A 26,528-nucleotide genomic window follows, 5' to 3' on the forward strand; every position below is an offset into this window, starting at 1 on the left:
ATTTTACATGACATTTTCATGCCATTGCACTTTTGCTCTTTAATTGAGAGCACACCACCACCATACAGACACTGAGGGAGGCCTCGGAAAACAATTTCATGCAGCTTTCACTTTCAGGTTTATAGGCTCTCAGAAAAAGTTCAGAAGTTCAATTTGATGACATAATAAGAAGTTCAAAGGTTCACAGTCTATCAGTGAAAGTAATACCATGAAATTGAAACATGTAAATTATTTTCCCTTTCACATGCTAAGTAACATTTCTGTTTTTAGATGAACAGAGAATTCCAGAAGAGCTCTGTATTACATGGAGTTTTCAAATGAAGAATAAAAATGGGGGGAAAAATGGGGAAAATGATCAATTCTTAGTGGCATAGGGAAATGAAAATACTGAGATTCCATTTTCCTCTGAATGTGAATCTTAAAGAACACGGCCAGCACAGGGATCTTAGGAACCCTAGGATTCAGCTGAGTTCCCTTTCTAAAGAAAACGTCCTTTCCTGTGAGAAAGCCACTCTCTCCCAAATGATGCTGACAGTGGTTTGTTTTCATAAGTCAAAATTAAGTTTTGAACACTTCTGGGTATGCCAGTCACAGCTCTTTGCAATCCCTTGTGCCATCACTGGCAAAACAGCTGAAGTCAAGGGAATAGAATGTGCTGGTTAACTGCACTTTTGTACTTTTAAAATACTAAAAGCCTCCATAATATCTACTTTGTTAAATTTTGTGGAGTACTTCTTAATGAAATTAAAAAGTGGAAAGGAATGCTAATAAATTAGAATCTAAAACTGATGATGTTTTTAGTCTAGAAATATAACATGGGTATGTAATGGAGTCAATCTCAGATTTATCTACCACTGTAATAACATAAATTTCAATTTTTAGGAAAAATATTTTTACTAGATATTACTTTTTAACGAGAACTCCATTTCTATAGCACCTAGATTCCCAATTTTTCAAACACAGAAAATAAAATGAAGAGTACTGATTGCACCAGTCCCAGATCTTGATAATGAGCCACCATACCGGTAATGAGAAGGGACTCAGAGCAGCAACTGAACTCTCTCGTGATTTGCACCAGGGTGGGGGCCTGGGTTGGTACCAAAATGCTTTGCACTCATAGAGCCCAATTATGCAACTAGAAATGTCCTTCTCTTTTAACTTCTCATTCAAAATTATAGAATGTGGGACTTAGTTGGCAGGGTAGGCTTTTGTAAAATTTGAATGGCTATGACTTCCCTGGCACTATGTGCAAAATCGTGTGTGTGTGTGTGTGTATGGATGTTTCTTCAGAGGGAGAAAACAGCTTTCCCCAAGATTTTCCAAAAAACTTCTATTGAAACAAAAGGAAAGCCAAGTGTGTGTATTTGCCTGGAGGCAGGATAGTCTAGCGGAGCTGAGCTCCACCAAGGAGCTCAGAGATCTGTGCCCCAGTCTCAGTCTACATCACGAAGCAATTGCTTGACCTTAGGCAAGTTACCTAATCTCTTTATGCCTCAGTTTTCTCAACCATGAAAAGCGGGAAATAATACCCTGCACCTGCCTTTCTTTCATAAGGCTATGGTGAGGATCAAATAAGAATCTGTAAGGAAACCCTCTGCATTAGAGAGTTCTACAAAACCATGGCTTATGAGGATCAATTCCTCCTGCTCTTCCCTGTGTTCCCTTCTCTTCCCTTTAGCCTTTTGTAAATTTGTGAGAGAGTTCAGCCCTTGCTTACAGAGAATTCCCCATCTAACACTAAATAACCCTGCCTTCATGTGCTACATTCAACATTTTATAAAACTGCATATTTCTGAAGTAAGGAAAATATTATTAGGTCTACCCTCATGGTGTATTCCTATCTCTTCTTTATCTAGTAAACTACTACCCAGGATATAGCTCCCTTCATTTCCTCAGAAAAGTCTTTCCTCCAAGGCCACGGAGGTCCCTCTCCTTATGTTTCTTCAGAGCTTTATCCAACATCCATCTTACAGCATTTATCAAGTTGTAATGTGCTTATTTATTCACTGGACCTTCTGCCTCACTAAATTGTCAGAACCTTCTCGTCATTACTCTTTGAATAAATCCTTAACCATTGGACAAGGCCACATACATAGTACGCACATGATAAAGTAGTTGTTGAATAAGGGAATGATATAAACTGCGCATTTATGGGAAAATTTACACAAAATATGGTGCAATTTGTTCAGAAAGTGTGAAAAGTTTCTAGAGCTTTGCTATGTGCAGTAGACACATATACTACTTAGTACAGAGCATATGGTTTTCCAGGAGAGAACATCTATGTCCTTTCTTTTTACTATATTTCAGTACTTTTGGTAGCCTATGGTCTAGAGATCTTATTTTTAAGACAAAATCAGTCCCTTAAACTTGTCAGGTTCACCTTATTTCTGAATAGATCCTTTACAGAAGTTTACATTTATTTTCATATATACATTACTTCTATTTGAAAACAGAAGTTTAGTCCTAGTGCCAAGCACCCATTGTATCCATTATATACATTTTAGACATTCAAATTTAAATAAAAAGCAATTCAAGATATTATCAAAAATTTTAAGACTAAAACAAAATGCAGATTACTTACTTTGATTATTTAACCACCTAAAGTCATCTAATGTGGCCTAATCCTTATGTTTTTCTCTCCCAGGAATCTTTATACTATCAAGAGGAAATAAGAGTAAAGTTTATATGAGGTAGTAGCTTGCAGTGCTAAAAGCAACCCTTCTTCTCACCCTTAATCACACGCTGATTATAGCCTAATTCAGGCCCCTCTACTAGTCTGCCAAAGATTAATGAGGAGAAAACGGTCAGTCTTGAGCAAGGACAGACTAGCTAAAATTATTCACATGGAATTTGCAGTCCATGGTTTAGACTTCAGGAGTCTAGTAAGTTGTATCATCCCCTATCCCCACTCCACTCAAAACATTTACCATATTTACCAATCAACAGAATGTGCCAGGTACTCTCTTGGGGTTTAACCCTCCACACTTAAGCTTCCTTTTGATAATACCCCATGGTCTTATTACTAGAATGTAGAAAAATAACTATTTTGAGTATCTCAGTAAGGAGAAATAAATCATATCTATTTTCATATTGTTATAATATTAGATATACAGTTGTAAGCTATATTCATATAAAAGGCTTAGTACTTCCAGTTGTTCCTTGTTCTATTGAACTGAACATGCTTGGTTTTTATAAAGCATTCCATTTTTTAAAAAACTCATCATGACCGACTCCTTTGCTTTGAGGAGAGAGAATACTCTCAAGGAAACAACTGCTCAACTTTGTAGAGTGTGATCCCTTTCACTATTTCTCCTTTTGAGAATGCAGCCACCACAAGGAGATCAGACAACAAAGTAGAGGATGAAAATAAATCCCAGGGCTTTAAACCCAGTAAAAACAATGGGAGGTCACATTAGTAAACATAATATAAGAAAGTATGACCATGGTCTATTCCAAGAGACTGGATATAGTTCCCTGTGCCACACAGTAGGACCTCACTGCTTATCCATTCTCAAAGTAATATAGTATGTATGACTGGGTCACTATGCTGCACAGCAGAAATTGATATAACACTGTAAATAAACGGTAATGAAAATAAACAAATAAAACAAAGAAAGAAAGAAATTAAATGACAATTCAAAAAAAAGAAAATATGACCAACTGACTTATGCTGGGGTTGTATGATAAAAATATAAATCCATCACTTTAAGTGACATTCCACTCCTTTCCTATGATGTTAGCAAGAATGCTTATGAATCTGTCTAAGGTTTTCTCTCACCCAACAGGATAAGACATCTCTACTCCTAATATTTACTCTCCATAAAATTTGTTGTAGCTCTAACTTTCTCAATACCAAATGCCCTAAACACTCTAAAGTTTCACCCAATGTACTGTTCTTGCCTCAGTGTCCAGTGTCTTCACTCAAATTGTATTGCATGCTGCCATATGGAAACTCTCCTCAAAACTTAATTCCTTAGTATGAAGACAATCTCAATATGACCAATCTAAGCATATGTAGGAGCTAGAATTCACAGGTATTTAAGTTGTTGAAGAAATATTAAGACCTGATATTACCAATTAAAAATAATCAAGTAGTGAGCATAATTTTTTTCTAAATTCCACTGAGATTGATCAGAAAGATAACTTAATTTTAAAATCATTTAGGGTATTTTCATAAACATAGTATTATTGCAGTCATCATGTGTTTTAAGTTCTGTGATGCTATTCTTTTTTTTTTTAATTAGTTTCTAAACCTCTGAAAAACACAGAACCTTTGAAGAACTCTGACATCTTCAGAACTGTAGATTTTCCATTCTTGTCTTTTTATACAGTATATTCATGCATCCTCTTCAGCCTAGAAGTGCTGAGTTTTCAAACCCAGTAGCAAGTAAAAACTCTTCTGGTGCCCTCCATCTCAAACGTTATTTTATACCTTAAAACAAGAAATATTAGAAAGATAAGAGTAGTAAATTGTAGGGGACCTTAAAATGCTGGCACATATGATTAGAATTTATCCTGCCTACTTCTCTTCATTCATTCAGAAATATGTATCAATTATTTACCACAGAAGCACTTTTTGCTATTTAATCAAGAACATACTAATCCTAAATAAAGAAGGGACTAAGGAAATTTCATAAGGGTCTGAAAGAAGACTAAAAGAGCTAGAGAAGACAGTCTAGAGAAAGACTTGACTTAAGATGACTTCAGGGATAAAAAAGATATAGGCCTTAGAGACAGTGCCTTAGGACAATTCAGGAATTTGGTGTTTATTCCAAGAGCTGTAGAAACCACTGAAAAACTTAAAGAAACAGGGAAATGAGACAGACTACTAGAGGGGCAGAGAGAAAATAACCATATGATTATATTTGCACACTTTTGAAAAGATTCTTCTAGATATATGTAAAGAGCAGATTTAAGAGGAGAGATGAAAGGCAAGAGTAGGTGAGGTAGACCAGTTACTAACTTTTGTAGTACCTTAAACAGGAATGACTGCAGTATTTAGTAACATAATTGCAGTAAAAATGGAGAAAAGTGACCATATTTCAGAAATACTTAGGTAACACAGCCAAAAAGAATTGGAAATGGATCCATTTTAGGTATTTAAAATAGACTCTGACTTGAATTGTTATATTTGAGTTCTATTACCTGATATTGAAAACACTGGAAGAGACACCATGTTTCAGGAGAAAGACCATGAGTTAGGAGTTATCAAGAATAAGTTATAAGGGCCACTGAGAATAGTAATAGCATTAAAAAAAATAGTCCTTTATGAAGATTAATGAAGCATAGCTTTGCAGGGTGAATTGGGTATAGTAATAATGGAAACAATAAAAGCAGATGAAAGACTATTGTAAACAATCTAGTACCAGATGACCAACAGGCAGACCAAACTAAATAAATAAGCAAAAATAATGAAAATTTTTTTCATTATAAATTAAAATGTGAATACATTTAGTAGATGATTTGCAAAGAGAATGGGAGAACAGACTATTTAGACAAAGATCAATTGGAAATTAATTCTTCCTTTTCCTTGGGAATAGGATTATTTTATGGGAGAAATAAAATTCTAAAGTGCTTCATTGGATAATAGCCAATTTAAATTTTAGCAAATTAAATGTAAAGAATATTTTAAATGCAGGGTGTGGTATGAAGGTTAAGACAGAAAAATTTCAAACAAGGCAGTAAGGTTTGCTTCTGTTACCTCTGCTTCTGAGGTTATTATCCCTTACTCATCTTTCCTTTTCTCTTCTCCTCCCATTCCCTCACTAGTAGCTTCCAGCAGACTACTGTTGTTTTATAGCTAAACATAAACTAATGGAAACAAAAACAAAATGTGTTTATGGACTATATGCGTTTATGGACTGATCTTCTAAATACATGCTATTATATAAAATCAGTAGTATTTTTTTTATTTTTTTTGTCTTTTTTTAGGGCCGCACCTGTGGCATATGGAGGATCCCAGGCTAGGGGTCCAATCGGAGCTACAGCTGCCGGCCTACACCACAGCCACAGCAACGCCAGATCTGAGCTGCGTCTGCAACCTACACCATGGCTCACGGCAACACTGGATCCTTAACCCACTGAGTGAGGCCAGGGATCGAACCCACAACCTCATGGTTCTAGTCAGATTCGTTTCCATAGCACCATGACAGGAACTCCTAAAATCAGTAGTGTATTTTTTAATTTAAAAATTTTTGATTGCTAGGAAAATTGTAGGAAAGTTATTCCTCTCCGATTAAAAAAAAAAAAGATATGAAAAAATACCTTTTCTGACTTTTATGAGTCCATGTGAAATAGTGATACCTAAAACTACAGCAGCCACAAAAGGCAAGCCTATGGTCAAAGCCAGAATGATGAAGATGACAGAGGAAAGACTGAAAGAATTCAGGTCCACAATGACAAGAGTTATAACACTGAATTTTTAAAACCTAGAATGTCTTATCTCCAAATTGCTCATTTTATGAGAAAAGAAATTTCCTCATTATTTAAGCTATGTTAGTTGCTACTTCCAAAAGTATCTGATACAACTTGATTCATATAAAACCTACTTTTGTTTCCTTCCTACAAACCTCAACCTTTTTGCAGTAATATTTTTATCAACTGACCAAGTTTAGATTAATAACTTAAAGGAGTTATACATTCTTTAAAAATACCTTTCTTTAACCCATACAGAATTTTTATTTTATTCACAGAGAAGAATATGAACATGTATAGATGGCATGTTAAAAATCATAACTTAAAAAATAAACCCAGTGAATGTATTTTTCCACACAAACTCAGTGACCAATGTCTCATGAATTATCATTGCAACAATATACATCTATGTGGCATGTATCTATGCATCTATGTCCATGTCGATCATATCTTCTTCAGCAATAAAGGTATAGATCAATTATTAGAAATACAATGAATTAATATCTTAAAGTCTAGTTAAGGGTAACACGCTTAATGAAAACAGGCTTCCTTTTATATTTAAATTTTAACAAAACATCCAGAAAAGGCTAAATTTAAAAATAAACTTAAGGAGTTCCATCGTGGCTCAGCAGAAATGAACCCAACTAGTATCCATGAGGATGCAGGTTTGATCCCTGGCTCCATATGCCACAGGTGCGGCCCTAAGAGAAATTTTTTTTTATTTATTTTAAATAAACAAATTTTAAAAGTTTAACTTTATAATTTAAAAAATTAAAAAGAAGCAAACAAAAGTGAAAATCAACTCCAAACAAAATGAAACACAGAGATCTGAGCAAATGAATAGCAATTACAGATGAAATGATTCTATATGGTACAGATGGGACCACAGAAAGCTGAAGCCATTTTCAGACAAATTTATAACACATATGTTCATGTGCTTATCTATATCAACATAAACATTAGCAATTGATTTCCATCACAGAAAACACTAACTCTGATCCTGAATTAAGCAAATTGTTATCACCATCCTCAAGAGGAAGAATTCTATTTATCTCACAGTAGACCTATGTTAAAGAAATTACACTCAATTATGTTTTTAATTCTTAAAATATCTGTGTAAATTTGTTTTCTCTTATTATGTAAATACCCACCCAATATTCTCTATTTTGCCTGTTGGCCTACAAAACCTAAAATATTTACTGTCTACCCCTTTACATAAAAAGTTGGCCACACCTTCATTAAGTATAATGTCTGCAATCCATTTGTTATATCTAAAAAAATAAACAAAAAAAACCAACAACCTAAACTCAGTATCCTATACAAAGCCTTACTGACATGTTTGCTACTTCTTTTATGGTGTGTTCTACCATTTTCTGCCCTGGACTTCTGCCCTAGCATATATATACATATGCACACACAAAAAAAAAGACTTATGAAATACAATGTTGATAAAGTCATTGTTTACAAATAATAAAGAAATATGTTGGCCTCACAAGATGTAATGGTTTCCGTATTGGTGTTGTTAAAAAATTACCAAGAACAGTGACTTAAAATAACCCAAAGCAATTTTCTCATAGTTCTGGAGGTCAGAAATATGAAATGAGTCTTAGGGAGCTAAAAATCAAAGAGTTAGCAAGGCCAGTTCCTTCTGGAATCTCCAGAGGAGAATCCATCTCCTGCTTCTTTTGGCTTTTAGGGAGCGTCAGCTTCCCCTGGCTTGTGGCTGCATCATTCTGCTCTGTGCTTCCATTGTTACATTCCCTTCTACTCATCCCTATCACTGAGCCCACCTAGATACTCCAGAATAATCTCGTTTTCAGATACTTTATTTAATCACAACCACAAAGTTTCTTTACCCATAAATGGCAACAGGTTTTAGGGATTAAGATACCAGCATCTTTGGAGGATCCCTTATTCAACCTACCACATAAAGCACCCAGGCAATGACCTGGTTTAGATAGATAGGTTTTCCACATAGATAAGACTTTATCCTTTTTCATTGGCAAAGACTTTTTTTTTTTTTTTTTTTTTTTGGTCATCTGTCTTTTTAGGGCTACACCCGAGGCATATGGAAGTTCCCAGGCCTAGGGTCCAGAGATGTACCCGCCGGCCTACACTGCAGCCACAGCAACAAGAGATCTGAACCACATCTGTGACCTACACCACAGCTCACGGCCACACCAGATCCTTAAACCACTGAGTGAAGTCAGGGACTGAACCCATGTCGTCATGGATACTAATGATACTAATCGGTTTCATTACCCACTGAGCCACTATGGCAACTCCTCATCCTTGTGTTTTATATCAGACTTTCCTCTATTCATTCTCACCCAATTAAAACTGTTCATAGTTCCTGCATTTTCCCCCCACTGTCAATCCCAACGATTCTCCAAATCTGGTCCCTGAGCCAACAATATCACCTGGAAATTTCTTGAGAACACAAATTCTCAGGGACTAATTGAGACCTACTAATTGATTCTGGAAGTGATGATCTCTAGCTTCTGATGATCTTAGAATGGAGAACTACTGGTCTATAAAGTCTAATCATTTCTCTGTGTTTCTATGTGTTTGTAGTAGACACTCTGATCTTTACATCTTGTTGCTTGTAATCTACTATGAGACTGGAAAGCAGATGACCACTCTATTCATAGCTATCTTCAATCTAAGTCCACAGAGACTCTGAGTAAAAATTAGGAATGTCTTGTGTGAGTTAAGCCTATGAACTTCTATAAATAACTATCAATTTTAATTAATTTTGAATAATATTTTATTTATTTCTTACTCCTCTACTCAGTCACCCACAGTGTTTTATATATATGGTTAAATTTCATAAAGATTAGGTAAAATTTAAGTAAGAGGTGAAATTAAGGAAATTCTACAATCTAGATTTTCCAGAAAATGTCCAAATTCATGAAATTATTTAAGTAAAAGTAAATGCTCAAATATGCACAAACATATACTTATGTATTTATTCAAATGTTACTGAATATTTAAAAGCTCCATCATTTTATCCTAAAAAAACAGGCCAACTTGGAAATACTTCATCCTAAAATATGTCAGATTTTTAGAAAATGTGGTGCTACAGTTGGATAAATATGATTCAATTGCATTATGTTTCATGACTACATCAGCAAAAAAGCTGTAAACTTTGAACTGTGTTTCTGGGTGCTAGAATTAAAGAGAATAAATGATATTGGTTAGCCAGTGTTTTAAGAAGCGTATAATTGCACAAACATAATACTTTAATATCATCATCATATGAAATATAAGGCTTTTGAAACTAATTTAACAAAAGAGATTCTGTTCATTTAATACATGGTTGGTTTTATAAATAAAATATCAAAATGTAATGATTAATGTACTAGAAGAATATATTCTTAGTAACAGCAATATACATTAATACATGTTTAATCATTAACTGCTTTTTCTACAAAAGTTAACTTTTATTTTTTTTTTTTTTTGAAATCAATGAAGGCTTTAAGGATTAGACAGCATTTATAGTGACTGATAGATAAATACATTCTTGGATGGTAGTTTTTATTATAAATATTCAGTGCAGTACTCACTGCTCATTTAATATGGCGCCGTGTCTGTTCATAACATAAAGCAAGTTGAGCAACACTGATTGTGTGTTATTACACTCCAACAGAAATCTATAAATCAAGCAGAACTGAAAATGATATTATATGCCCTTTGAAATCGAATGTTACCTTTTAAGAGCTTCCAGTTTATTTAATAAAATAACTGACCAGAGAAAACGGTTACTTGAAAATAAATTATAAACTCTGTGCGAACAAAATAAAAGTATACAGGGAGTTCCAATAATAGCTGGACATCACCCTGTTTTAGTAAATTAATTGCATTGGGTCCTCTGAGGTCTTATCACTGTAATGCACAAAAAGCTCAGAGTTTCAGTGGTCTGAGGGCCTTCTCTGTGGGCCACGGCCCATTCTGCAATGCACAGGCAGGCCAGAAGTGCTAGGAAATTAATGTCCCTCATATGCAGCCTGCAACCAATGATTGACAAGAGTTGGTGTGTGACTCCCAGAGGAATAACTCTGAGGCACATACTCTATACAAAAATCATTAACATCTGCAATAGGATAAAGATCCAGTTACTCATAATGGCACTTGTTTGATCATTCACCTTTTATTGACTTCTTATCTTTCTTTTTTTGGTTTGTTTGTTTTTTGTTTTTGCTTTTTAGGGCCACGTATGGAGGTTCCCAGACTAGGGATCAAATCAGAGCTACAGCTGCTGGCCTACACCACAGCCAGAGCAACTCTGATCCAAGGTGCTTCTGCAGCCTACACCACAGTTCACAGCAATGCTGGATCCTTAACTCACTGAGTGGGGCTGGGGATTGAACCCATGTCCTCATGGATACTAGTTGGGTCCATTTCTGCTAAGCCACAACAGGAATCTTATTTTTCTTATCTCTCTTCCTCAGGCGCCTCCAAGCATGTCCTGGAGTCATCTTCAAATAACCTATTTACACCCCTACCCTTGTCTCAGTGTCCACTTCTGGGGGGAAGCCAATCTAAAGCATCACATAATTTGGGCAGAAAGGAAATTACATTTTTGAAGTTTAAAGTATGGTCTTTAAATGGATCAGTCTTTAAAACAGTGCCACTATAAAAAGAGATAAAATAGAAGTAAGGTTACAGGATGGGGATTGAGGTTGACAACACTGGAGTGAAATTGAGCAAAAAATAAATTTCAGCTGAATTTAAGGAAAAAAAAAACTGTTTCAATGAGCAAGTCCTTTAGACAATAAAAGAAAATGTTCTCAGTACAGTGGTAGAAGTCCTATTGTTTGAGGCATTTAACTCCAGATGCAACAATGTGTTGTAAATAACAATGCCAAATGGCAGTGGATGGACATGATAACCTAATAGGTCTTTTCTGGCTCTAATATCTATGATTGTATGATTCAACTCAAATACAGTAGTTTACTGTATCTCGAGTGTGTAATACACTTCAATTGTGAAGTGCTACAATTTCAATACTGATATGTTTGAAGTGACAGACATGTCACCTGAGTTCCTAGGAGAGTTGTTTGAAATGCTACAGAAAACAAACCTTCCCCTTGTGGACATATTTATATACCCCCTGATCCGCAATCAGGCAGCCAGCGTACCTCTAAGTAAATGCCATTCATTAGCAAGACTCACATTAAACCTTTTGAAATCCCACACGTGTGAAAGTATTCCACAAAGGAATAAAGAAATGAGGTCTTGCTTAGTTTCATGTGACATAATATTAGTCTTCACCAAGACAATGATCAAAAGGCATGCAGATCATTGCACTTTCAAGGTAAGTCTGTCTCCATCAACATCAAAACCACTGAACTAAGAAATATACATCGTCTAAAAGATGTTGGGAGTTTTGCTGTTATGTCTCTACTTACTGATACAACACATGCGGCTAGCCTCTGAAACAAGCCAGTTATGTCATTCCCAGTTGAAATAAGGAACAGAAAATTCTCTAGTAATTTTCTCTTTGATTCAGTTCATACGCTGTTTTTGTTGGTGGTGGTTTTTAGTTATGAAATATAATTCATGAATTCCCAGGTCACCTCTTGATGAGCAGTGAAGATGAAGAGAAAGGAACAGCAGCTCAATGACGTGAACTCCCTTTTCATGCATGGAGCATCTTTGAAAGAAGTGAGACCTCTTGACCCAGATCATGAGAAATGAGGCCCACTGACAAAGCAACTCCAGAAAAGCCAGGATGTAGACATCATAAATTCAGAGCAATGTTTCCCTATTAATGCCACACTGTTTTAACACTACCCTGTTTTACTGTTAATGTTCCAGAGTACTTAAAAGGAATAAAATTAAAATGTACAATGCTTCTCAGAGGAATGGGTTTACTTACTAAGCTTTCACTCAAATGAGATATTTCACTTCACAAAGATAAATGAGTTAGGAGCCTTCATTCATTGCAGGGATATCAGTTCAAACTGTGTTAAAAATATTCTCATGGCCAGTTATATGCACAAGCATCTGTAAAGAGAAGTTTCAATTTTCCTTAAAGAAAGGAAGTATGACATTATAAAATATGGCTATAATCTCATAAAGAAGTGGGATCTTGTCTATGGCCATAGCACACTGAAAGCACCAATCTCGCCAGAAGTAGGGTCTCTATCCCCTCTCCATGAATCAAGGTGTCCTTACTACCAGCTTATCTAGTACAATGTGGTAGAATTGATACTTTGGGACTCCTGCAGTGAGGTCACAAAAGTGCATTCATCTTCAATCACCAATGCTGAAACATTCATTCTTACAGTGCTGAGATGTCCTGCAAGAAGTCTGACTATCCTGAAGTCTCCACACTCTGAGAAAGATCCAGCCACATGGAGAGGCCACCTTGTAGGTCTTCAGTCCCAGCTGTGGCCAACCTGAATTATTATAATACAGATGTCAAACAAGGGAGTTAAGAAATTTCCAGATTATTCCAGCATCCAGCCATTTGAATCTTTCCAGATGAGGCCCCAGAAATTGTGGGAATGGACAAGCTATCTCTATTTTGTCCTTCCTAAATTTCTAACCTACAGAATAGTAAGTGTAATAAAATCTTTGTTGTTTTATACCACTAAGTCTAATGAAGTTAACTATGCAGCAATAAAAAATTACTGGAAAAGAGATGGGAGGAAGGGAGAAAGCCAAAAGAGTGAAAGAGGAAAGAAGGAAGAAAGGGAGCAAGGAGGGATGAGAAGGAGGGAGGGAGGTGGAAGGAAAAAGGGAGGGATAAAAAAAGAAGGATTAATCTTCCTGAAGTATTGTTAAACCCGGCCTTCTTCATGTTTTACCACAATGGATATTTATGAAGAATTTCTATTACCTGATTTAGTGCCTTCCTCAGAGAGGATTTTTCAACTTAAACATAGATTAACTGAATAGAAGAAAAGGAGGAAAAAGAAGTCCTTTATTTGGCCAAGATCTTCACTGAGTAACGTGTATTAACTATAATTTTTAAAAAAGAGTAAAACAAAGAAAGGATGTGGGAGAAGGTAATTGAAAATACAGGCACAATTTATTTCTTTGACAAAATGAGTATCATGATTAGAACTTGAGCTTTTAAATATGTTCATACCACCAGAGTCAGTGAAACTCCAAGTAGGAATATGATAGAAAATGTTTCTTGCTGAGCACAAGTCCATCAATGTAACATGTGGGTTATCAACTATTATAAACTCATCACTTTAGAGATTTTAATCGGTAGTAATTATTCATAAACTATGCTTTTTAATTATTTAATTATTTGAAATAAAGTAAAAGTTTTATTTAGAAACATTCCTTAAAAACTGTGGTATAATAAGCAATATATTTGGTATTTGTCTCTGTTCCTGGCTAAGACGCCTTAAAACACATAGATTCCCAGAGTGATGGAATCATCTTTTATTAATCATTAGGAACACATTTTGAACATGCCTGATTCATGCTAATGAGTTAACCTAGACTGACTTAGGCTGGGATCCCTAAAAAGTTTCAGGATGCAGCAGGTCACCACAAAGACGAAGTGATTAAAAGACTGGTACGTTCAGCCTCACCTCTGGGAAAGTGTGGGTAGGGCTGGAGATTGTGCTCTATAAAAACTCTTGAAAACAAAATTAGATGAGCTTCTAGGTTGGTGAATATACCAAGGTGCTGAGAAGTTGGTGCCCCCAGAGAGACTCAGAAGATCTGTGCCTCCCTCATCCCCCATTTCTTGTCCTATGCATTTCTTCCAGCTGACTGTTTCTATGTAATTCAGGAAATGTGACTAAAGCATTTCCTGAGTTCTGGGAGCCATTAAGCAAAATCTTAAACCCAAGAAGGTGTACCTGGGAGCCTCTGATTTATAACCCTCGGTCAGAAGTACTGATGACAACCTGGGACTTGTGACTGGCATCTAAGTCCAGGCTGTCTTGTGGAACTGAGTCCTTAACCTGTGAGGTCAGTGCTAACCCCAGGCAGTTAAGTGTCCAAATTGAATTGACTTGTAGGACACTACGTTGATGTCTGCAGAGAACTGGTTGTTGGTGTTAGAAAACACTCCAAAAAATCCCAAAACAAGCCAATGACCAGCCTTTTTAGGTCTAGTTTTTGGCCCATCATTTATGAGAAGCCAGTTCTTCCAATGACCAACCAAAAATATACCCAAATAATGGGGTTCTGCTTAAATTTATTCAAATGCTTAAATTTATTCAACCCAAAGAAAATTTCACAAATGTTTTTAGTTTTTATATCTTGCCTATCCCCATTAGTGTTTCCCCATCAGTTCCATAAAAATAGACAAATGCATTTTTAACCAAGGGTTTCCTCATTTCAATAATTTAGTTTTAGCTCTCTTATAATCTAAAAATTACCAAATGTCTCTAGAAAATGCTCTTGAAGATGAAAGAAAATATTAAAAGAGGGAAAAGACTCCCAGTGAACTGAGACACAAATTTAGCAAGAGACAATTATGATCTCTTGGAAGATAAAGGGTGCTAGGTTCTTTAAAAAGTTGATTTGTGTAATAGGTAGTTAAAATCTATTAACCTCCTTTTAGGGCTTCCTCCTCCCTAGAGATTAGCTCTCATTCTCTCTCTGCTCTAGTCCATTTTTGTGCTTCCTTTTTCTCTGCTTATCTCTCTTCCTGTCTCCTAATGTGGTCTTTCCTGTTCCAGGCCTGACAGGCACTCCCACACTTTGACATTTCTCCGTTAGGTTTAACCGATCCTACTGTAGTACTGACCGTATACATCTCTCATCCTTAGTCATGAAATCAGTGAAGGATTTTTACTACTACTTTTTTTTTTTCATTAAAAAAAAAAAAAAAAGCTTTGGGAGTTGACCCGAGAAAACATTTGTAAGGCTGATGTCAGAGAATATTTTGCCTGTGTTCTCTTCTAGGAGTTTGATGGTGTCTTGTGTATATTTAAGTCTTTAAGCCGTTTTGAGTTTATTTTTGTGCATGGTGTGAGGGTGTGTTCTAGTTTCACTGATTTGCATACAGCTGTCCAGGTTTTGCATGCAGCTGTCCACAGAAAAGAAAATCATGGACTTGGAGAATAGACTTGTGGTTGCCAAGGGGGACGGAGGGAATGGGATGGACTGGGAGCTTGTAGTTAATAGATGCAGACTATTGCCTTTGGAATGGATTAGCAATGAGATCCTGCTTGTAGTACTGGGAACTTTGTCTAGTCACTTATGATGGATCATGATAATGTGAGAAAAAAAGAATGTATACATGTATGTGTAACTGGGTCACCACGCTATTCAGTAGGAAAAAAAGTAATGTATTCAGGAAATTTAAAAAAAAAGCACATATATAAATTTACCCTCCTCCTGTCAAAATATTTTTATACTTCCGACATAGTTTTTAACATCATTGACTCTTTCAAGATAATAGGCCTTTGTAGGCCATAATCATAAAATTTTTCTTGTGGAAAATTTCAAACATGTCAAAGAAGGGAGAATTGCATGAATTCACTTGTACCAATCACCCAACTGAAATGATTAGTAACATGTGGCCAGAGATCTTTGAATTTTTGAGCTTAAGGTAATCACAGTAAGTCACTATCACATACATAGCCTTTTGACGACCTATCACTGAAGACCAAAAACTGGAATTCACTAAATTCAGAATTTTCAACCATATTTAACTCATGTTTACTTTGGAAAATCAAACTTATCCACTTTAATGCCTAACTAGAATGTTATTTGACATTTTTAAATAAATTTAATCAAGATAAAATAATTATTAAGTCAAATATGCTATTCCAAACTATACAAAACTCCCCTTCCCAAATGCTCTCACTTCATTCTTCTCCCCTGATTGGTACTCACCTCTAATCCAACTTGTAATTCAGAATTACTATTATAAATATTTACTCTAAATAGCTTCTTTTGAATAAAAAAAAAAAACATTTAAATCTTCACTAAAAATTCCCAATAACTGTATGGTGGATAAAAGCAGGCATTTGTTTTAAATTACAGTATAGTTGGGAGTTCTTGTCATGACTCAGTGGAAATTAATCTGACTAGTATCCATGATGATGCAGGTTCAATCCCTAGCCTTGCTCAGTGGGTTAAGGATCTAGCGTTGCCATGAGCTGTGGTATAGGTCACAGACACAGCTCAGAGCTGGCGTTGCTATGGCTGTGGTGTAGGCCGGCAGCTGTAGCTCCAATTCCCCTAGCCTGGGAACTTCCATGTGCCGCAGGTGTGGCCCTAAAAAGCAAAAAAATAAACAAAAAAATAAATAAATTACAGTATAGTTGATTTACAGTGTTGTGCTAATTTCTGCTGTACAGCAAAGTAACTCAGTTATACACCTAAACATATTCTTTTTTTTTCTTATATTCTTTTCCATTAAGGTTTATCTAAGGAGACTGCAGACATTTTAAATTGTAGCTAACACAAATATATATGTCTGTTAAACTGTCCAATGTCCATTACAGGTGATTTGAATAGGTTTCAAGAGTATAGAATTCTTATGACAAACCAATACTGATATTTCCATATTTTTTAATTGTTAATCTACATATTAAAATTAAATATATACGAAAACAAAAAAGAAAAAGAAAATTTTAAAAAGAAAACAAAAATAAATTCAAATTACAGACATCAGTCATTGTTCTTAGAATATCATTTTTCTTTCCTGACTTTATTTTAGAATGAAATAAAAGATTAATTTTAGCACCAGCCACAGATAAAAATAAAATCCTGTAAGAAGTTTCTAGACGAAAATAAACAGGGGTCAAGGGCAATTTATTCCACAGGAGTCTTCTATAATTATTGGCAGCTTAATTACCTCTTCGGTTCTTTTCAAAATTACTGGTGTTAGAACAATCTTTCTAGTTCAAGTGTAAAGGGCTGTGACCTTCTTTTCGATTAAGCATGCCTTCTCATCGGAGACTTACCATTAAAAAAGAGTTGCAAAGTAGGGGCTTACCACATTCCAAGAAATATGCCACTCAAAGGATTTGTTGAAAGTGTCTCAACTTTTAAATATGAACAGTGATATACAAGCAAAGAACCTTTGACTTCAAGTTTCTTCCTATCAAATAACATCTATTTTAGAAGACTGACTATAGAGAACAAAGTATTTGACAAATGTTTAAGGTGGAAAGTCATACCTTACTATGGAGGTTTACCTAGAGGTCAGGATCACAACAATTAACTTTAATTTCCCCATAATAATGTTTAATGATATCTTGAAATTCAGCACAATATCAAGGAATCTACAAGGTAGCCCTTTCTGTTGTCTGAATAATGTGAAGTAATTTGTTCATTGCCTTAAGTTTTTGTCTTTATTCAGTAACGTACCTACCATCTTACAGTTTTCAAAAACTCTAGTGCCTTATAATCCCATGTATGCTTTAGAGTCAAGATCAACGTACCGACTATTATTAGGAACCAGTACCTTCCCACCTTTCACTTAGGACCAATAAAGAATAGAAATGAGAAATCCCTCCTAGGAATATCAGAGCTCACTTGTCTTAGTTTTGCTATTTTGGCATCCAAACTCTAATTTCAGAGAATGTTTTGCCTCTGATGATGGAAAGAAAAGGCCAGAAGCTATCTTCCCTCACTCATAGAAAGGCAGGGTGCCACAAGTGATTTAATTTTGCTAATTGGATGGTCCCTTCCAGAATCCTAAAAATAAAGGGAGACGAAGAAACTGTTAGAATTATTCATAACACTGATCCTGGGAATGGATCTTCCAGGAATGTCAACTATTTCTATCGAATTCTTTCTAACCCATATAGAAACATCTCAGTTCATCTTCTTTTAAAAAGAATCAGTGCATTCCAGTGAGCTAAATTTCATGACTCCTCCATCTGCATAACATAATTTAATTGCATGCATGCAGTCTACTTCTTTCAATGTATTTATATCTGTTACTAAATCGATATTCTAAGCCAGCACTCTCAGAGAGTGTCTTGTAACTTTTTGAGGGTCCTTGAGACCTTTTTATGAGGTCTATGATGTCAAAATTATTTTCATAATAAAACTAAAATACTATTTTTCTTTTTTGATCTTATTCTCCCACAAAGGTACAATAGAGCTTTTTTTTTAAAGAAAAGCTTAATTGAAATATAATTTACATAACACAAAATTCACCCATTTACAGCGTAAAAAATGTGAGCATGAATGTATTCTCACGTCAAAAGTATACTGTAAAATTCCTTCATGATATGTGGTGAATAAACAAGAACAGCAGTATAACAAGACTTCATATTGAAACGATTCTTGAATAAGTCTAAAGTTATACTGACTTTAAAATTTATCACATTAAAATTTTTTTTTTTTTTTTTTTTTTTTTTTTTTTTTTTCTGATTTAAATTATCACAAAAAAAAAAAAAAAAAAAAAAAAATTAAAATTTTTTTCAGTATATTCATAGAGCCATGCAACCACCACCATGATCAATTTTAGAACATATAATGACCTCACAAAGAAAACCCATAGTCTTGAGCAATCCCTTGCATTTCTTTCCACCCGCTCTTTTCCTAGCCTTAAGCAACTACTAAGCTACTTTTTGTCTCCATAGATTTGCCTATTCTGAACGTTTCTCATAAATAAAATCAAACAAGTCCCTTATCAGATATGTGATTTTCTTTTTTTTTTTTTTTTTTGTCTTTTTTTTGCTATTTCTTGGGCCACTCCCGCGGCATATGGAGGTCCCCAGGCTAGGGGTTGAATCGGAGCTGTAGCTGCCAGCCTACACCAGAGCCACAGCAACGCTGGATCCGAGCCGTGTCTGCAACCTACACCACAGCTCACGGCAACGCCGGATCGTTAACCCACTGAGCAAGGGCAGGGACCAAACCCGCAACCTCATGGTTCCCAGTCGGATTCGTTAACCACTGCGCCACGACGGGAACTCCCAGATATGTGATTTTCAAATATTTTCTCCCATTTGGAATTTTAAATCCATTTGTGGGTTGCCTAGAATTTTTCCAATATACTGAAACACATACAAATATCCATGTCTTCTTATAAATTAGACATTAAAGAGGTTTGCAGATATCTTTAAAAAATGAACTTTTCTCTTTTTTGAAAATACATATTTTTTTAAAAATTAGGTTACGTTACCATGTAATGAGTTTACATTTTCACTTAATGAGTTAATAAATAATTCATTGAGTTTTAACTTCTAGTTCTATAATATTAATCAATATAACCCAAAAAAATCAAGAGCTCTTTTGGTTCTTTGATATTTTTGAAATATATATATAGGGATCTTGAAAACACAGAATTTGCAAACCATACACAGTTCTGGTCATAAAGAATAATCGATTATTGATTACATGGAGAAATTAATCACAGCTAAAATAAGACAAAGTGATAATAACAAAATATCTTGGTTTCCTCAGTAGTTAAATGAGGACAGGCAAATACATGACTTCTAAGGTCCTCTTCTTTCTAAGCTTTTATAAAAGAGTTACTGTGAGAATAATGTAATTGGCTCAAAATGTATATTTTCTAAATAGCAAGTTATATATACCATTTGGAAAGCTATCTACTTTATTCACATTTAATTTCAGATTCCTCTCTCATTTTACCTACCTTTCTGAAATATTACTTGATTTTTCCAGAAAATCATTCCATGGAAATTTGTCAGCTACATAAGGACACACTGAGTCATACTTATTTTAACTCTCTTAAATTGTCTAATTTGTTATGTTGCTATAGAAAGAGGAGAAAATGTATACCTACGGATATATTCAAGGAATCAGAGATACAAAATAATCCTATCAAAAAATATGAGTGTATTCTCAAATGACAGGTGTATTATAAAATCCCTTCATGACATTCAGTGAATAAGCAAGAATAGCAATATAAGAAAACTTCATATTGAAACAATTATTGAATAAGTGTAGAGTTATAGTAACTTTGAAATTTATATTTAAAAAATTTTACATATAAGACAATTTGTCAAATAGTTATATGTGCTGAGTAGCTACAATTTAAAACAAATTATTGAAAATTGTTTTGTTCTCTTTAACTATAATAACTTTTTAAAACTCCAAACATTATATTTAAAAATAAACTTAACTAGATAATTTCCATTGTGGTTCAGAGGTTATGAAACCAACTAGTATCCATAAGGATGCAGGTTCAATCCCTGACCTCACTCAGTGGGTTATGGATCCGGTGTTGCTATAAGCTGTGGTGTGGGTCACAGGCTCCGCTCAGATCTACCATAATCAAATGCACACATTTAGTTGGTGGTGGTAAAGAGCTGCATTATATTTTCATTTGTTTGTTTACCAAAAAAGCTGGTACTTTTTAATTAATTACTATTTAACGTGCATCTCCCTCTTTAAAGGATATCATGAATATCCCTTCAGGTTAACAGATAAAGCTTTAATTCTTTATGTTAACAGCACTATAATTCCACAGCATGGCTGCATCATGATATAATCTCTATTCCCCATTAACGGCTGATCAAATTATTACAGTATTTTTATCACTATAAAGTTGCAATAAACACTTTCTTGATTTTTTTTCTATTAATTTTTGTTCCTTAAGATAAAAAATTCCCAAAATTGAACTGATGAGTCTTAAGCATTTTGGATATTTAACATTAATAATGATTAATAATTCCCACTGAGGTCACAGCTGTTTACATTTCCATCAATGTACAAGACACTAGTTTATTTTATATTGTCTGCAAGTGGTGTTATCACTATTTTACATTTATGTACATCTTTTGGAAAATATTGTTATCTTGCTTTAGTTTGCATTGCTAATGAGGTTAAGCATCTTTTCTTGTTTATTGGCCATTAGGAATTTTTGGTGTGAATTATCTTGTCCTGTTTCCTGCGGATTAGCTATTATTATCTGATCTAATTATGGGAGTGAATTTAAATGATTACTATTAACCTTTATCATCCACATGGTAGAGATATCTTTTACAATGCATTATTATTATCATTATATATTTATGACTCTCTTTTAATCCAACTCATTTAAAATTCTTAGGTTATAATGTATGCCTATGTTTTTGCTTTTTCCCCTTATTCTTTGTTGTGTTTCTATATTGCTCAAGAATATCTCCTTAATTATTCAATATTTTTCTAATGTTTTATTTTATTTAACATTTCAATTTTATACTACATTCATAGAAATACATTTAATGATGTATAAAAAGCACATACATCAATAAAATGATAAAATAGTTTGGACTTAAAACTTGCCTGAAGAGACATAAAGAAATAATCTATTCCTGCATGTGAAGATGATATTACACAAATATTAATTCTTCTGAAATAAATGATGAATATAATTCAAACCTAATCAGAACCCCAGAAGAGTTTATATTTTTATATTGGGGGGAGATGTTTGTTATGGAAACTGGTTAGAGTGATTTAAAAATTAACATTGGGCTTAAATCTCTCAAAGAGCCACAAAATTTTTGTAAAAGTAAATAAGTAAACTGCCATCATATGATTCTATAAGGATTATCTTTGAGCAATGTAGCAGGAAGTTTTGTCTACTTTTTTTTTTTAACAATGATATATCATCAATGGTTAGACTTTGGTAGGCTTCCCTCCCTTCTTCATTTCTCCATAACTCTTTTCTATCTTTTCAGAGACTAAGGACTCGCAATAGTCCATTCTGCAAGAGTGAGATGAGAAAAGTATACTTCTAGTGCAGTGTAAGAAAGGAATTTCAAATGGAAGTTTATATGTTAAACTTGTTTCCAGTTTTTCTCTAGTATAAACAAAATATTATTAATAATCAATTCACAAATTTTTTTGGCTGCACCTGCAGCATACACAATTTCCCAGGCCAGGGATCGAACCTGTGCCACAGCAGTGACCCAAGTCAAGCAGTGACAACCCAAATTCTTTAACTTTTAGGCCACCAGAGAACTTCACAAATTTTTACTCATCTGTCTGATTATTTTTTTGAGATAGATTCTTAGAATGAGGGTTGAAAATGAATGGGTCAACAATCTGGCTATCCAAATTTTTTTTTTTCCAGAATGGCTATCATCAATTTACATTGACACCTGAAGATTTCCCTCAAAAACTTTTTGTCCAGTCCTCACCAAGATTAGGATGCAAAGTAATTGGAAAACAAAACAAAATAAAACCCTTCCATAAAAAAACTGCAAACATTGGTTATCTCCTGGGACAGAACAAATGAGCTGGGAATAGATGAGAGAAGGGGCATTTTTACCTTTTCTGATTTTTAAATTATATGAATGTGTTAACTTTAAAAATGCTTCATAGCATATTTTTGTATTATGACAAACTCCCATGGTTGTCAAATTTATCTGGAATAGCCTTACTGAGTCATTCACATAAATTTTAAATTAAATTATTATCATCCTAACCCTCTCCCTAAACCACCCCTCCAAACTGGTTTTACGATCAAAATCTCTAAATCTGAAGACATCTAAAATTAATACATTTACCTTCCTTCCTTTGTAAATTATTTTAAAGGAAATGACATCTTATTTACAATCAGCTTTCCAAACATAAATCTAGTATATGTTTCTAGTATATGTTGTTGTTGAAGTTGGGCTCTTAATGTATTTTTAATTAGATATTTAAAGAATTTAAATCACGACATGAATTATAGTCATAGTAATAAATATTTTGCCTAAATCATCAGTTTACTACATCTGCATGTTATTTTAATCAATCCTCTAATTTTTCCCCTATTTTAGATGAAAAAATGAACTCTGAAAAGTGACTTGTGCAATATAAGCAATAATTTATTAAACTGCAAACTCAGTAATTCTGACTTTAAACTTTATTTTCATAAAATATAGTTTGCTAAAGAGATATAAAGCTACTAAGTTTGTCCCCTTACTTCGAACAAGACTCTCCAATAAACATTAACTTCCTGTTTTATCCATAGAGTTTCCATTTAATAGGACAGGAAATATATACATGAGATCTGAGTGGAACTGCATTCAAGTTTAATGGAAGTAAACATAAAAACCTGAAAATCACATCAGCTTTTGCAGAAATGTTTGGCCTAACGGGTCAAGAATCATAGAAACAACCTTTTTATTACTAGCTGGAATTAAATTTAATATATTGATTTCAGCTGTCCCCAAACAAATAATTTGATAAAATACTCATTTAACTGCTCTTATTATTAATTTACTTTTAAAGTCCTTCTGCCATGTGGCATCGAGAAGCACAACAGATCTCTCCAATTATAAAAAAGTTTATTGGTGCATGGCAAGTGTAAACCACTGGGGTCCCTGGCAACAGTAAAATGGTAAATTAAACCAAAACCACATGCAAGTCCAAGTGATTCACTGGTCAATGAGCATTTAAGAAGGGATGCCAAGCAAATAAACATCCAGTCCATTAGTTAGTTATTGCCAGCACTAAATGAATAAAACTCTTGAGAAAAAATCATGGCAGTGTGGCGACAATCTGTGTTAGGTTTGTCAAGTCCTATGGAAATGGCTGAAATGTTCACATGGCTGCTGTGAAACAGAGGAATGCAGGTACAGTGGCCAGGCTTAAAGATGCCTCTTATTTGCGACCCGCTGATGAGCTCCAGTCACTTAACGGCATCCTGAAAAACAGCTGGCACCTAACCCTCAAATATTGATTTAGTGTTTACAAATCTGGTTCAGTTTCTAGGCAAACAGCTTATATAAACACAGTGTGCCATCTGGTTTTATGGCTCAAGTGTTTCAACTACACTTTTCCCCAGGTGTGGGGATCATGATTAATTTGAGCAATTTATACTATTCCCTTCACTTCCTGTAAGGTAGTTAAGGATTGGCCTATATAAGATACAAATTTTGGATTATGGGAGCATGAGTTCTCAGCTAATGGCTATTAGCAAGAAAAGAAATCACTGCCAGTTAATTTACATGTCTCCAGTAAGAAGGTGGTAAGTCTAAACTCTCTTGAGCATAAATTTACAGGGCAAGAAGGAAGTGGATTTTACAGGCAGTGTGTACTTTTGTTATGCCACATTTACCACACATTATCAAAGGCAAACATGGGGAAAGGAGAGGTTTTGAAGAGATAAACAAGTTTTGGACCTTCTGCAAACAGCCATAGTGGTTCTAAGGACGGTAGCCAAGCAGAGCCTAAAAGGAGAGTTGAGGTGGACCTCAAAGTGTGTGGAATTCAGGCAATAAAAAGCACTGCCATTAAACCTTGCATTCCTTCCTCACCAATCTGACTTACCCACAACACCGTCCTCCCAAGGTGGTTTGGGGGACTACAATTCAACAAGTCATGTTTTTGCTTAACTGAGCCACAAGTCTCCTCCATTACAAAGCTCTCAGGAGACATGATGATCAAGCAGATGAAACAGGTTTATATTCTTTTTTCTCAGATGACCCTCTACTCAAAAACATATTCATACATGGTATAAGCAAAAGAGTACAACCTACTTGTGCTACTGGACTTTAGGTGTGCTTCTTACATAATCATATCACTCCTAGCTTCATTCTGCTTTTCACTTTTCTGTTTGATCATTTTTCTTACTTCAGCATAATTTATTGTGCCCTATTATTAACCCACTTTAAATGCTCTTTTGGAAACAATATGTATTATAAATATTGCACGAATAATTGCATTCCTATACTTCCCCCAATCACTTCACCTCTCCTCCTGACAATACTACATAGTGATATTTTTTGGTATTTGATGGTTTGTGTTTACTAATTTGTAGTAACAGTAAGTAAACTGAGGAGAAGTTCTTTTGAGTCTACTGTATCTTTAACTTTATATCATGAGATCATTTTGGGCCAACTTTGTCATCAAAAATATTTCAAGAAAAATCATAGTTCTCTTTGAAAAGGACAAACATGAAATACTTAGTTTAGACTGGCTGCATACCATCAGAATTACTAAATAAGCAAGAAGGAGTTTATAAGTTCTAAGGTAGAATTTAACTGCATTATCCAATATTTCTAATGAATTGCTTTTTCCTTTTAAAACTACATTAGGAAAGTTAGGATAAAATTGAGCAACCATACACTTGTAGTTCTCCTCAAGCACTGTGCACTTCCCTAAACAGATTTTTACGTGAGAATATTATCAACCAAGAAGACAAGTCTGCAACTGTCCATCCACACACAGCAAGAAGCTATTAATAAAAAATGTAATTACTTAATATGATGTATTCACTATATGTCCTAAGAAATGTGTTTGATTTATGCAAATTAATCATAACATCACAAATGTAATGACGCAGTCAATCACACAAACATTTGTTCAAGGCCAACAATGTGCCAGAATCTTGGGATTGAAATGTTACTAAGATAAAGTCTCAAGGATTTTAGACTAGGATTAAGGAGACAAGCAGGTAAGGAGGCAGCTATAAAATGGCTTGACTAGTTAGAAGGCAGGTAAACCCACAAGGTGAAGGCACCCCAACTCACCCTTGCAAGAGGGGGTTTAAAAAAAGCTTCACAGGGGAGGTGACATTGGTGGCAAATCACATAGGTAAAGCAAATATGAACTAAGAGAAGTGTAGATGTCCTCCCAAGCAGAGGGAGCAGAGCATGGAAAAGCCTGCAGAGCTGAGTTCAAGGGATTAAAGGTGAGTGAATGAGGTCCAGCCTGGTGAGAGATGAGACTGGAGAGGAACGCAGAGCCTGAAAAGCCAGTGCTAAGCTTTAAACAGGGTATAATCAAATGTGTGTTTCAGAAAGCACCTTTTAGATGAGTAGAAATATTAAGCTTGGAAGCAGAGAGACCTATTAGGAAGCAATTACAGTAATCAGAGTGACCCAGTCTTTATATAAAATTTACCACAGTACGAAAAAATATTTTAGATAGTTATTTTGCAATGCTTTGCTACAGCTTTCATGTTGTTGCAGAGTTGAGACAAGAGGACAAAATTAGTGAAGGAAAGAGCCAGGCAAAAAAGGTCACTGCAGGTTCAAGTGTCCTCATTCACTCTCGGTTTCTACATCTTGGCTGACACTCCTCTGCTATGTCTTCCAAGTCTTAGGATTACTCAGTTAACCTAAATTTCTACATACACCTTTAAGCAAGTACTATATTCCTATGTATCACTGGACAGAGCTTGGAAAGCCCAAGCAAAATGGGATTTTCAGAAAGAAAACCTGAGGAGAATCCAATCAACAATAACGATAAAATAAAAGCCATGGTACTTACACATTAAAGAGATT

This window comes from Sus scrofa, chromosome 16, assembly GCF_000003025.6.
Source record: "Sus scrofa isolate TJ Tabasco breed Duroc chromosome 16, Sscrofa11.1, whole genome shotgun sequence".
NCBI lineage: Eukaryota > Metazoa > Chordata > Mammalia > Artiodactyla > Suidae > Sus > Sus scrofa.